The sequence below is a fragment of the Colossoma macropomum genome, unplaced genomic scaffold, assembly GCF_904425465.1.
Source record: "Colossoma macropomum unplaced genomic scaffold, Colossoma_macropomum, whole genome shotgun sequence".
Classification (NCBI taxonomy): Eukaryota; Metazoa; Chordata; class Actinopteri; order Characiformes; family Serrasalmidae; genus Colossoma; species Colossoma macropomum.
Window position 1 is genome coordinate 6,627,845 of NW_023494788.1, and position 15,571 is coordinate 6,643,415.

Genomic DNA, 15,571 nt, shown 5'->3' on the forward strand with positions numbered 1-15,571 from the left:
AACCATGGGGAGTGAAAAAGTTCAGTTGGAAGGGAACTTTAAACATCATTCATTTCAAGTCTCTTATTCCGAATGAAGGTATTTGTCAACTGCAGTTGCCTGAACCGAAATTCAGTGCTCTAGTGTGTAGGGAATGTCACAGTACTGCTTAGGGACCCTGTGGATTGAATTGAAGCTATGTTTTCCCTTAAATGCTACTTCAAAGACTTCTGTTATCCAATCAGGTATTAACTCTTGTTAGGACAGCCATATACAGACTGTACAGGGGTGTTATGGAGTATAAAACCCACTCCCCCTGATCTGCTTTGAGACTGAGGTCATTGTGCCCAAGAAGTCTCTCCCAGGCTCGTGATTAAGAGGCTTCAAATAAAACTCATTTGAGCAAAAGACAATATTGAACATCTGTGAGATTTCTTTAATTTGCAGAATATCCACAATACCTCATCACACTCTAATATAATATTCGTGTAATACTATGGCAATATAAATGATTCACTTGTATGTATGCAGTGCAATGTTTTATTTGAATTCACAGCATAAAATAAGCAAGAAATCTAATTCAGATGTTATTTTACTCTACAAAAGTTTTTGTCATGCATTGTTTTATTTCCACAAAGTTAAAGAAGCACCGATAATATTGAAAAAGCAAAGCACTGATTGATTCATCATGTGATGATTAAAGGGGTGTGTAAAGCTTTTAGCTGTGTCTGGGTTCTGTTGAAGCTGCAGCTCAGAAATCTTGTATTTTCTTCAGGACTACTTCCTCCATGCAGAACATTCTCTTTTTTGTTGTTACCCTGAAAGACACAAATCAAATTTTCTATAGAAACACATTTGTTAACATGACATCATAAAACAGTCTCTATCAGAACAAAACCTTGTATCTTCATTGTTTTAACATGATTTGAAAACAAATTGAAATGCTGCTCATGTTGTACTTATTGCACAGACTATGTTTATACAGATTAACAAAAATGTGTTTTGTTTGTTGTAAGATACAGTAACTCCTGCTGGCTAAATAACTGTAAAATGCCTTGATAACTAGCTCTTGAAGTTGTAATTTAACTAGCTAACATGAGCGAGGAATGTAGTCCCAGTGTGAAGCTGCTACAAGCCTGCAGGGGTTTTCAGGTTCAGGTTCATCATCATTTTCAGAACCTTCTGGGTTTCAGGTTGGGTCAGTTTGAGGAGATTTCCAGTAAGAACCAAGCTGTTATTTTGCGCTGATATTTTAAACCTTTAAACCTATATATATATATATATATAGATATACATATTTGTGGTGGGTCCACCACACCACTGAGCAACAACAACAACACCACTTAAGGGTTAAAGTAACCCTCCCATCCCTGAACACAGTGAGCTGCTGCTGTACGGGTTGGAACTGACCTCCTTTTTCAGTCAATAAAGTCTCCTCTACTGATATTCAATAACAACTGATGTGTTTATATCACAACAAAATTAGCTCACAAATACATCCTCTAATGTTAGATACTCACATATAGCCGGGCTTTGGGCAGTCGGGATGTGTTTTTTCAATTTGTATGATATATTTTTCCAGAATTCTAAAATGGACAAAGTTGAGACAGCACTGACTAGGCTGGCCAGAACCATAAACTGATGAAGAGGAGAAGAAAACATTTTTAGTTTATGTTTTAATTACTGTACAGGCCAACACGCCTTCATCAGCTCCACTACAGCTACACCTGAACACAAAGCACTTGTTAAATACAGACTGTTCAGAGTTAAATGACTGTATATCAACCATCAAAATCTACTACAACTAATTTTCACGACCACTATTAATAATAATAATAATAATAATAATAGCAATAATAATAATTATAGTAGTATTAACAACAATAACAATAATGTTATAATAATATAATACAATTTTTATAGTTATTAACAATACTAGTAGACATAATTAATATTGATTTATTTTTAGTAGTATTATTAATCAGTGACAATTTAAATTAACAATAATAAAAAAAATTATAATATGCTATAATCACATGCAGAACTTTGTTCACCCCCAGTCAAATTGCATGTTCTAAGTCAAAATAAGTTCTCATGCTCTACAGAGAACAAACTCTCTCTGTTTATTTACATTTATTAAATATATTCTATGTTTCCTGTTATGGAGTTAACTTATTTTTACTTAGCAAATCAACAAAACAAATCATTTGACCAGAGCACTCAAACTTTTGCGTAAGACTGTAAGACAGTATCTGTTTTAAAAGCTAGAAAATGTGTTTAGATGTTAAACTCACTCTCAGCATCTGAGGAGATGGTCATCAGCAGGACCAGCCCCAAACCCACACAGCTCATCTTCATCTCCATCTTCTCTGCAGGCGTCTGAAGCTCCGAATGTTTCTCTGTCCGTCTCTGTTAAGGAGGTAAGATGTTCAGGGTTATTTGAGGAAAACACAGAAGTTTTTGGAGGACAGTATTTTCAGTTTTTTAGTTTTAGTATTTACAATGTGAGACTCTTTCTGTCTACAAGGCCAACTCGCTGCGTTTGATCCCGAGGTTCCGAGGCTGATTTGAGGATGGAGACAAAATCGAAACAAAGCTCTTTTTTTTTTTAAATACTATAGGACAACAATGCAAAAAAAGAGAAAAATCCAACCTTTAATTCAAGTGCATTTGTTCAGTGGGAAAAAAATCCCACATTAAGAAATAATTCTTTTACATGAAATCATCTGTGCCACAATTATTGGCACCCCTGATGTTAATACTTTGTACAACCCCCTTTTGCCAACAAGACAGCACGTAATCTTCTCCTACAACATTTCATAAGATGGGAGAATACAGAGAGAGGGATCTTCCACCATTCCTCTTTGCACAATCTCCCTAAATCGTCCAGAGTCCTGGGTCCTTTCCTATGCACTCTCCTCTTCAGCTCACCCTACAGGTTTTCAGTTGGGTTGAGGTCTGGGGACTGAGATGGCCATGGGAGGAGTTTGATTTTGTGTCTGGTGAACCATTTTTGTGTAGATTTGGCCACATGTTTAGGGTCATTATCTTGCTGAAAGACCCAGTGACGACCCATCTTCAGCTTTCGAGCAGAGGCCACCAGATTTTGATTTAAAATGTCCTGGTATTTCAAAGAGTTCATGATGCCATGCACCCTAACAAGGTTCCCGGGGCCTTTGGAAGAGAAACAGGCCCACAGCATCACCGATCCTCCCCCATACTTCACAGTGGGCATGAGGTGCTTTTCCGCATCCTCATCTTTTGTGTTACGCCAGACCCACTTAGAGTGTTTGCTGCCAAAAAGCTCTATCTTGGTCTCATCTGACCAAAGCACACGGTCCCAGTTGAAGTCCCAGTACTGCTTAGCGAACTCCAGACGTTTACGTTTATGCTCGTGAGTGAGAAAAGGCTTTTTCCTTGCATGTCTCCCAAACAGCTTGTTGGTATGTAGGTAGTGCCTGATGGTTGTTATGGAGACTTTGTGACCCCAAGACGCTACTCTTTGATGCATTTCTCTAACAGTGAGCTTTGGAGAACTTTTTACTTCGTTTACCATCCTGCTCACTGAGCGTGGTGGCAAGATAAACTTGCGTCCTCGTCCAGGCTTGTTTGCCACTGTTGCAGCTGTTTTAAACTTCTTGATGATTCCTCTGACTGTAGATATGGGCAGGTGTAGGCCAGTGGCTACTTTCTTGTAGCCATTACCTGACTTATGAAGGTCGACACACATCTGCCTTACTTGAATGGTGTGTTCTCTTGTCTTTCCCATGTTGAAGAGTGGATAAGAGAAATAGGCCTCTGTGTCATGTCATATTTATACCCCAGGGAAACAGGAAGTGATGAATTACTAAATAAAGGTTCTGATCAACTTTATAAACTACAGTAAAAATGACAGAAATGCTTCAATTACATTAATTTTTTTAGGAATTGTTAGGGGTGCCAATAATTGTGAAACAGGTGATTTTATGAAAAATAATCATGTCTAAGTCAGGGATTTTTTTTTTTTCGCTTGAGTTAAAGGTTACATTTTTCTACAATTTTCAGTGAGATTATGCTTCTGAAATAATAAAAAGTCTCTTAACACATCTTAACGAGGGGTGCCAATAATTGTTGAGGGTGCTGTATATATTCTGAAGGTGAAGTGTTTGCTGTACATTTTTTTAATTGAAAGCAAAACATAGTACACATCAGCTGCATATAAAAATATATATATAACAGTGCAGACATATATAAATACATTTGCTAGGGGGATATACACTATATAGACAAAAGTACTGGGACAAACCTCCTAATTATTGAGTTCAGGTGTTTCAGCCACACCCATTGCAAACAGGCAGATAAAATTAGTAGTAGTAGGGAGGGGTTTAAAGCATGCCACCACTGGACTCTGGAGCAGTCGGGAACGTCTTCTGTGGAGTGAGGAATCATGCTTCTCTATAATAAAGTCTATAGGAGAACGTTACCTTTCTGACTGCACTGTGCCAGCTGTAAAGTTGGTGGAGGAGGGATGATGATATGGGGTTGTTTTTCAGGGGTTGGTCTAGAACCCTTAGTTCCAGTGAGGGGAACTCTCAATGCTTCAGCACCAAGACATTTTGGACAATTGTGTGCTTCCATCTTTGTGGGAACAGTTTGGGGAAGAACCTTTCCTGTTCCAGCATGACTGAGTCCCAGTGCACAAAGCAGCTCCATAAAGACATGGCTGGGTGAATTTGGTGTGGAAGAACTTGACTGGCCCTCACAGAAACCTGACCTTAACCCTGCTGAACACCTTTAGGATGAACTAGAATGGAGATTGTGACCCAGGCCCTCTCGCCCAACATCAGTGTCTGACCTCACAAATGCTCTTCTGGATGAACAGGCAAAAATCTTGTAGAAAGCTTCCCAGAAGAGTGGAAGCTGTTATAGCTGCAAAGGGGGACCAACTCCTTATTAATGAATGGGATGTCATAAATGCTCCTCTAGGTGTACCATATGGTGTACATAACCTCAGAAAAGTCTTGAAGTGCACAGATGCTTCAACAGTTTTTATGGCTTTTTGTTTTAAAGAGGGCTGGACTAATTCAATATAATGTTCCATCTCTTTTTCAAAGGCAACAAAAACTGACGTTTGAACTCTGATTTTCCAAAAGATGATACCAAATGATACATTTCCACAATAAACAATACTTCAGCAATGTTATGAACAATAAAGGCTACAGAATGAACAAGCTGTTTCAGTATCATGTTTAAATTTTACTACTCTTTAGCTGGGTAGATTTAATAGAGTTTATATGACACTTCTTTAACTTTATTAAGTATTGGTTAGATATCAGCCAAATCTTCTTCTGTTGAATATCTTGAAGAAAATGATTCCAATAAGAAATAACAGGAGGTAGTGCTTCTAACAGGAGGTTTTTATAGATATATTATTATGACAAAACTGAAAATAAAGGCAATTTTACTTATAGAAGAATCTATTGTGCTTGCTGTGCCATAAGGAGCTTGTGTCCAATAATAACACTCCATTTTATTTTATAAGCCTTTTTTTTACTTTCTTTCTCAGTAAGCAAGGAAGCAGCTGGTCAATGAAGTTCATCAGAGGTTATCAGAGACTCCCAGCTATAGTCAGTTGTGGAGGATAAGGGGTTATGAACTCATTCATGTGCTGGATCCTGCCTACATACTCCCAACCAGACAGGTGTGGATGTGTGTATTAATAAAGTCTAACAACATTGGAGAACATTTTGTGTAAGCTTTATTTTATCCAGCAGGTTCTGTGACAGCTAAGCACTATTGTTCTTGGTATTAGGCTTTAAAGACAATGGTGGTCTCTAAGTATGAGGAAGCCATAGACAAAGCAAAGGGCCAAGCTAAAGAAGGTGGTGGCAGTGTCCTTAAAGTGAAACTGAAATCAAAATGGATCTTTTTTTACCTTGTTAGTTCATGTCTGTGGTCACATTAAACACAATACATTGAGTCATTTCATTCAAAATACATAATTCTTGCTTCACTATAATCTTTGATTGGAGTATAGTGATTTCTGCTGCCTCTAAATGCTGTCTGATGCTTGGTTGCGTTACCAGACACCTTCTGACAGCAAGTGGACAGCAGATGGCAGGCCTTATGGAAGCACTTACATTTCCAAAACAGGCTGCTGTTATCAAAATAAAAGCCCATTCATCTGCTAACGCTTTTGAACACCAAAGCAACTGTTCAGCTGATAGTGCAGCAAAAAAAAGACTAAATTCATAGTCTAGGCCACCCCAGAATAACCCAGATGGTACATCACTTCAGCCAAGTGTGGTGGAACCCTAAGTCATTGTCTAGCTTGTTCCACCTGCCTTAAGGCCAATTTAGGCCCTGTAGTCTTGCTCCCCTACCAAACTGTAACACCACCAAGCAGGCTTTTATAGGAAATGCAGGTAGATTAATTACTTTGCCAACATGTCAGGGAAAACAGGACTGTTTGACAATAATTTGCCAGTTCTCAACATGGATTGAGAGATCAACCACTACTAAAGGTACTGACCAGCTTACTGTTAAATGCTTGGTGAAGGATTTTATCCCAAGGTGGGGTCTCCCAAAGGTCATCGAGAGTGATCAAGGAAATCACTTTACTGGGAAGGTTTGACAACACGTAGCAAGGTTGTTGGAGATAAAGTGGCATCTCCACTGTCCCTATTGACCTTGAGCATCTGGTCAGGTTGAAAGGATGAATAGAACTTTGAAGTCCAGACTGAAAGCTTTACCTGCTATACTTTGTAACATCAGAGCTTTGACCAACAGGAATAACCAGCTGTCACTATATGAGATTATTACGGGTTGTCCAGTCTCAGTCCCTGGGACCACTGATTTGAAAGTTGCAGACGTACATGTTATTTCTGATAATCTACTGGAATACTGCCAGACTTTATCTGAAGCCATTGTGGCCACTCAGAAACATTTGTTGGATGCATGGAAAGAACCTACTAAGGGAGGCCTATTGTCCCAGGCCAGTGGGTGATGGTTAGGGTGCATAACACTCAAAATCAAAGATCCATATCAAGTCTGCCTTACCACGCCCTCTGCTGTAAAATGTCAAGAAAAAATAAAATGGACGTGTGAGCCATACCAAGGTGGTACCACCACCTGATGGTGATGGCTAGCTCAAGGAATAAAATGTGTGACTCTGCTTGGGAGGTGTTCTGAGGAGGCTCTGTGATGTTTAGGTCACAGGGGTTAACCACAGAGTGAAGATTTCCTAACTCCCCTTTGCGGCAAGTGCTCCCTGACACCCCAAGAGGCCAGGACCCATGTTAGGTAGGAAAAGAAGGTGTCCATGACAACAGGTAAACCAAAATTTTACATAAAGGCATACAACACTTTTTTTGTGTATTCAGAATATGAAGCTGCCGTTGTGTCTGTGTGTTTCGTTTTTAGGACATGCTAAAAGCAGATCTGAGAGTGTGACGAATAAACATGACATCCGATCGGTTCCTGATTAGAGGGTGAAGAACCAAAATCAAAGCTTATTTAGCTTCTCGGACACTCTCCAGTAAGCTGTTTGGACACATCAATCTGTGCTCCCTGTTTGGAGAAGAAGCATTGCCTCTGTTGAAACACAAAACAAGAGGAGAAGACGGCTGCCACTGTGACAAGCTGCATAATAAAGGACTTTTCATAACTAAGTGGAAATAAAAAGGATGAAACCTGTGACTTTCATAAGTATCCTGGTAATTGCATTTGCAGGCATGATGGAGGATGTTCGTGACCACAAAATGGTCTGTGCTCAGGTCATCCTGTAGGCACAAAATAAAAACCCATTCCTCTGCTAATTCTTTTGAACACCAAAGCAACTGTGTAGCTCATAGTGCAGCAAAAAGGGCTTGTCTCTTGCCTACTGAGTGTATCATGTCACCTAGTGAACAACCTGTTGTTAACAATTTGGCTGATCTGCTTGCTTTATACCAACAGGCCCCAGGTTTGAAGTTTGGATTTGGGTTGAGCGTTGTATGTCTCTTTGCAATGGTATGTGGGTTAAGGGGGTAAATGTGTGGCTTCTGATACCTTCACATCACTTCAGCCAAGTGTGGTGGAACCTTAACTCAGTGTCTAGTTTGTTCAAAACCAAATGTTTTGGTGAGGTTTGTTTTGTTTGTCATGCCTTACAACATCGCTATTATGTGATCCCAGTGGCTAATATTTCTGCACAAGCTTAATGTACTCGTTAGATGCCTGAGGTCGAATAAAGCCGCATGTTACAATACAAACGCTGATAGCTCCCGGGTTGTTGCCTGGTATACTGTAAAAGTTGGCAATACTAATTACAACTTCATGGTTCATCGAAATTTAACTATGGCCCGTGAACATCAGTCTAAATCTACCTGGTATTATGGAATTTCTCATTTCTGTGCTGCCTTCTTCATGTTTTGTGGATTGTGGATGCCCTACAGAAAATACATTATTTGACTTATTCCACACAGAAACTAGCTAATGAGATTAGCAAAGCTCTCCGCTTAGTAAAGGATGAACTCTGTGCTCTACAGGACGTGGTGCTGGAAAATAGAAAGGTCTTAGATTTGCTGACAAAAAGGGAGTTGTATGTCAAATTCTCAATACTTCCTGCTACATCTACATTCCAGATAACTGCGAAAACATTGGTAAATACATTGAAGATTTTCATGGAATTATTCCAAACTCTGCTCTGGAAGGACCTCATGATAAGATCTTTAACTGGGTTAGTACCAATTTTGGAGATTTGTTTTCTGGGATTTTACAGCTATTGCTCCATCAAATATTGTAATTATTTTTGCCTCAAATTTCTCTGGTGCTTATTGGCTAAACTACACTGGCGTAGTCGTTCCTTATAAACATGGAAACACTTAATTCCACAATTGCTTGTACATGGACTGAAGGGAAAGAGGCCCATCTTTAGGACATGCAGAAAGAGGGAAATACTGGTCATACTTCTCTGTAAGAAGAAAATATAGATTAAATTAGGTTGTGAAAACATACATTTTATCGGATGTTCTGAGGGGGAATGAAGGAATCTATTGCTGTGTAGTATATTTAGTGCTGTGATTTATTTATATATATATATATATATATATATATATCCCTACATAGTCATGTCTGTCACACCTATCATGGCCTGTCAGTCTGTTTTATGGGCTTGCTTTATGTCTGGTAACTGCATACAAGACATAAGCCTCAATACTCCAGACATATGGCTGCTCCCTGGTTTTGTGATGTATTTGGACCCTTTAGCTTGAAAATAGCGAACTTATACAACATACAGACACAGCTCAGGTTGAGTGATGAGTTCATTATATTTAGTAAAGGATCCCCAATCACTGGTAATAATTCCAGGGGTAACCTAGAGGGTGTTGAGTCAAGAACTCAAGTGGCTAATCCAGAGGACTTCAGGCAATAAAGCTCATTAAGATCGTCTACCATCAGAATCTTTAATGCCCTGATCATTTGTTAGTCCAGTCGTACATACAGTTTTAAATATGAATCTGCTGTTGTTCTTATTGTTTTCTACCGGGTCATGAGAATATGATCTAGCGATATCAAGAGCCTCATGGTAATTTGTTAGAGACTCTATGCTGTTCACGCTGTCGAGAGATTTGAGGGTGCAAAGTTGTTCACTCCTCTGATAATCGTTTTGCGTTTGATTGGTCCAGGATGTCTATAAACTTTAAAAAGTATCAAGGGCCTTTTTCAGTAAAATGCATTACAGTTAAAATTCCTTAACCATTTTGTGATTGTAAAAACTGTAATATTAACTAGTAAGCACAATTAAGTAAGTAAGTAAGTAAGCACAATTCATTTAAATAACATTTAAATTCATTACAGTTTGAGAGAACTAATTATTTATTCTAATTACTAATTAAGTAATTATTTGTGCAATAATAAATAAATCACAATTTAACAGATGTGATACATTGACTGTTAACAATCATGTGAGGAGTTAAGGGTCATTTAAATTTTTAAGGTGGTCTTCATATTGTGTCTGCATTGTGAAGAGGCTGCAGAGCTGAAATCTAGTTTCCAATATAGAAGCTCTTTGTGAACTACGACATGCAGAACTCGCTCAGAGCTGCTGGAACCCTAAAAGTCATAGTTTCCACTGTACTCTGCTGCTGTGTGGTGGACACTGAGACGTCTTCCTTCTTGTTCAACTTGCTCCTGGGTGTTGTGACATTGAAAAACCCAGATGGCTCAGTGCTCTGCTGCGGTGTGAAAGATGCTAGGACAGCCTTCCTCCATGCAGAATTTGCCCTCAGAGGTTGTAACCCTGAAAGACATGAATAGCACAGTTATGAACTTATTTTTCTTTCAGTTAAGAGAGTGTCATCTACTGATATTCAGCAAAATCAGATTTAATATAGAGACATGTGTTTATATCATATAATAAAACAGAAACCCACATACACTATAAGGACAAAAGTATTAGGACATCTAGTCATTACACCTGCAGGAGATGGGAAAGACATTCCCTCACAGAAGACATCTCATTTTAATTCTATACGCATTAATATGGTGTTGGTCCCCTTTTGCAGCTCTAACAGCTTCCACTCTTCTGGGAAGCTTTCTACAGGTCGTTGGAGAGAGTCTGTCTGTGGGAATTTTTGCCCATTCATCCAGAAGAGCATTTGTGAGGTCATAAACTGATGTTGGGCGAGAGGGTCTGGCTCACAATTTCCATTCTAGTTCATCCCAAAGGTGTTTGATGGGGTTGAGGTCAGGGCTCTGTGAGGGCCAGTCGAGTTCTTCCACACCAAACTCACCCAGCCAGGCCTTTATGGACCTTGCTTTGTGCACTGGGGCTCAGTCATGCTGGAACAGAAAAGGTTCTTCCCCAAACTGTTCCCACAAAGTTAGAAGCACACAGTTGTCCAAAATTGGTGCTGAAGCATTAAGATTTCCCTTCACTGGAACTAAAAAAACAACCCCATATCATCATCCCTCCTCCACCAAACTTTACAGCTGGCACAGTGCAGGCAGGCAGGTAATGTTCTCCTGGCATGTGCCAAATCCAGACTTGTCCATCAGACTGACAGATAGAGAAGCTGATTCATCACTCCACAGAATACGTTTCCACTACTCCAGAGTCCAGTGGTGGCGCTTTACACCACTTGATCTGATGCTTGCCATTGTGCTTGGTGATGTAAGGCTTGTATGCAGCTGCTCAGCCATGGAAACCCATACCATGAAGCTCCTGGTGCACGGATTTTGTGCTGATGTTGATGTCAGAGAAAGTTTGGAAGTCCAGTTACCGAGTCAACAGAGCGTTGGTGACTTTTATGCACTATGCATTTAATAAATGCTTGTCAAGGCAAACTGCATTGAAGTCAATCTTTTCTTTTGCCAAGGAAGAGAGCAGGAGAGCCGGTTTTCATTACTCTATGTGTTCTGTCCCGGGAAAGCCAAAATCCTGTCCTTAGGTGGGGTCATAAAATGTAATTTGGACTGTCATAAATGAATACTCAAGGAAAAGGATTAACACTTAAAACTGTAGAAACATAACAAAGATAACAGGGCCAGATAACATGGCCAGGTGCTTGATTTTATATACCTGTGGCAATGACCGAATGAAACACCTGAATTCAATGTTTAAGAGGTGTGTCCCAATACTTTTGTCCATATAAATGTACATATCTTCTAAAGATAAATACTCACATATAGCCCTGCTTTGGGCAGTCAGAAGGTGTTTTTTCAACTTTTATGATTTCTGTGTCTGGAATTTTAAAAGTGACAAAGTTGAGACAGCACTGATCAGGACGAGAGATGGCACGAGCTGAGAAAGAGGAGAAGAAAACATTTTTAGTCAATGTTTTAATTAGTGCAAAAAGCATTATGGCCCCATCTCCATTACAGCACCTGACCAAAAAGCAAATGTCTACCATTACAACTACTCATAATCATTATCTACTACCATTATAACTAATCATAATCATTATCTACTACCATCTCAACTAATCATAATCATTATCTACTACCATTACAACTAATCATAATCATAATCTACTACCATTACAACTAATCATAATCATAATCTACTAACATTACAACTAATCATAATCATTATCTACTACCATTACAACTAATCATAATCTACTACCATTACAACTAATCATAATCATTATCTACTACCATCACAACTAATCATAATCATTATCTACTACCATCACATATACATACATCTTCTAAACCGCTTATCCTTCTGGGCCGCGGTGGGGTGCTGGAGCCTATCCCAGCTGTCATTGGGCAGAAGGCAGGATACACCCTGGACAGGTCACCAGTCCATCGCAGGGTACTACCATCACAACTAATCATAATCATTATCTACTACCATCACAACTAATCATAATCATTATCTACTACCATCACAACTAATCATAATCATTATCTACTACCATCACAACTAATCATTATCTACTACCATCACAACTAATCATTATCTACTACCATCACAACTAATCATAATCATTATCTACTACCATCACAACTAATCATAATCATAATCTACTACCATTACAACTAATCATAATCATAATCTACTACCATCACAACTAATCATAATCATAATCTACTACCATCACAACTAATCATAATCATAATCTACTACCATCACAACTAATCATTATCTACTACCATCACAACTAATCATAATCATAATCTACTACCATCACAACTAATCATAATCATAATCTACTACCATCACAACTAATCATAATCATAATCTACTACCATCACAACTAATCATTATCTACTACCATCACAACTAATCATAATCATAATCTACTACCATTTCATCTAATCATAATCATAATCTACTACCATCACAACTAATCATAATCATTATCTACTACCATCACAACTAATCATAATCATTATCTACTACCATCAAAACTAATCATAATCATTATCATAGTAAGCACTATTAAATAATAAAACTTATTATTAGGTAATGCTAAGTCTTCCTCCTTGCTCAACTCACCCCGAGGTGTTGTAACCCTGACAGTTGTGCGTGGCACAGCAGCGTGACACTTTGCATAGGGTGACAGGGAGCACTTGCAGAACTGGTGCTTATACGTTGTAATCCTGAAAGACACAGTACAGTCTTAGCCAAGGAGAGCACAGTCAGATCTGGGAGTAATGGAATACATGTGGTGGTGTTACATAATCAGAATACAAAAAAAGTAACTATTTTCCGTAACACTTTATTTTAAGGAACACATGTTGGTGGCTTATTATTTCTTCAATAAAGCCTGAATTAGACTCTTTCAAATGGTTTATTCACTATGTATTAATCTTTATTCATTATGACCCATGTTAGTACATAATTGGAGATCTGTTACATGAAAATCACAAATAGTTGCCTTATTAGTCATTATAGCTCACAATAAGCACTTTCTTAATACCTTGTTATGCTGAATTACTGAGCATGAATTATCACCTAAATTCAGGTCTTTTTAGTGTGCAATTGGCAGCATGTGATTTCTACAGGTTCTAGATATCATCAATACATTATTGCATTGTTGGAGTTTATTTCTTCTTTAGAGCTAGAAAGAGTTTAATTTGTCACTAATACTTCAGGATTTGTTTCATATTCTAAATTGGAGTTATTGTCATCATATAATTAGAGGCTAAAAAGTGCTAAATAGAGTTTCAATAAGTCTATTTGTGTACTATACTCTAAAGTGGAGTTATGGTCATCACTAATTAGAGGCTAAAATGTGATAAACAGGGCTTCAATCATATTCGAAAATGAAGATAATTTCATGATGTTTTAGTAGCCAAAAGAGCTGGAAAAGAAAAAGAAAATGTAAACTGAAAGACTGGCTCAACTGCCAATATTTGAATCTGAGACTACTTAAGCCATAACAATTCTTATTGGCCTATACCAGCAATATTTATAAATTAGCAATTATGAAATTAACTCAATCTGCAAGTAACTACAATTTCCAAACAGGCTTATTAACAGGCAAATTGGCATTACCCCCCAAAAATGTGAACAGCAAAACCTTTTCAGCTTGATATCTGCAGCTTATTAAAAGATCTTAACACTTAACAGATCTTAACAGATCTCCAATTATGTCAGGCTTTACTGAACAAATAATAATACCTTGATAAGCCACCACCATGTGTTTACCTTAAAATAAAGTGTTACCCTATTTTCTAGAAATAAAGAATAATCAGATTCCAGATTACATTATGAAAAATAAGACTAGTAGCACAATAACCTTAAAACCACTTTTACACAGCACTGTTGATGATTCTTTTGGAAGTGGTCGTCTCTTTGCCCTCAAACTTCACTTTATTTATCCAAATAATATGGCTTTAAGATAATAATTTCTGCTAGTGTCTCTATGGGAGTTGCAATGCTGTGTTATTGTCAAGCTACATTTATGGTGTACATTTATTTTATCGCACATGGTCTCAGGGACATTTCTTGCAAAATCAGTCACAAAGCTACAAAGGGCCTATGATTTTTTTTTTTAAATATTTTTGTCAAATGAAAATTTTCAACACTTAAACACAAACTGAAATGTATTTAATTTGTTTGTATTATTTTGAGAATCATTTATTATTTTTCACACACAAGTGATGTGAAGATTGTATTTCCCTTCTATGCAGTTAATCATATAATTACTTTGCATTCAAAATAATATGATCGAGGTGGGTGGAGACCCTCAGGAAGGATGTCACTTAGGTCCACCACCCTCAGTTATTCACAGGAGGTGAGAGGCGATATGAGCTGATGGAAGGAGATCATCAGTCAGTCTTAGTTGCCACCAGTTCTTCTTTCTCAGCTTGGTGTGTCTGAGCTATTAGACATATGTGACTCACATGTAGCCCTGCTTTGGGCAGCCAGGAGGTGTTTTTTCGATTACTAGGATTTCTCTCTCTGGAATTGTGAAAGTGACGAAGTTGGAACAGCACTGAGGATCAGGAGGGCCAATAGGATGAGCTGATGAAGAGGAGAAGAAAACATTCTTAGTTTATGTGTTTTATTACCGTAAACACCAACACACCTTCATCAGCTCCACTACAGCTACACCTGAACACAAAGTACATGTTAAATACAGACTGTTCAGGGTTAAACAGTTGTGTCCAAACATCAAAATCTGACTTCTTATTATTAAACATCCAGAAACAATATATACATTCTGGGAACATTCTGGATACAGTACTACAACAGAGTAAATACTACTACTACTACTACTTATAATAATAATAATAATAATAATAATAATAATACCAGTAAAGTAATTAGAATATTACAATTAGGTTATTATTAGTAGTATTACTAATAGTAGTAATAGTTCATCTTAATAATTTTGTAATTTGTTTAGATGCTATACTATAGCAGTTGTTTCTATTAGGATTACTAATAACACCACCACCACCACCACCACCACCACCACCACCACCAACAACAACAACAACAACAATAATAATACAAACTCCAATTCCAAAAAAGTTGGAAAGATAATGTGTAAACTGTAAATACATATGAATAAAAAGAATGCAATGATTTGCAAATCTCATAGACCCATATTTTATTCATAATAGAATATACGACACATATGAGATGTTGAAAGTGAGACAATTTACCATT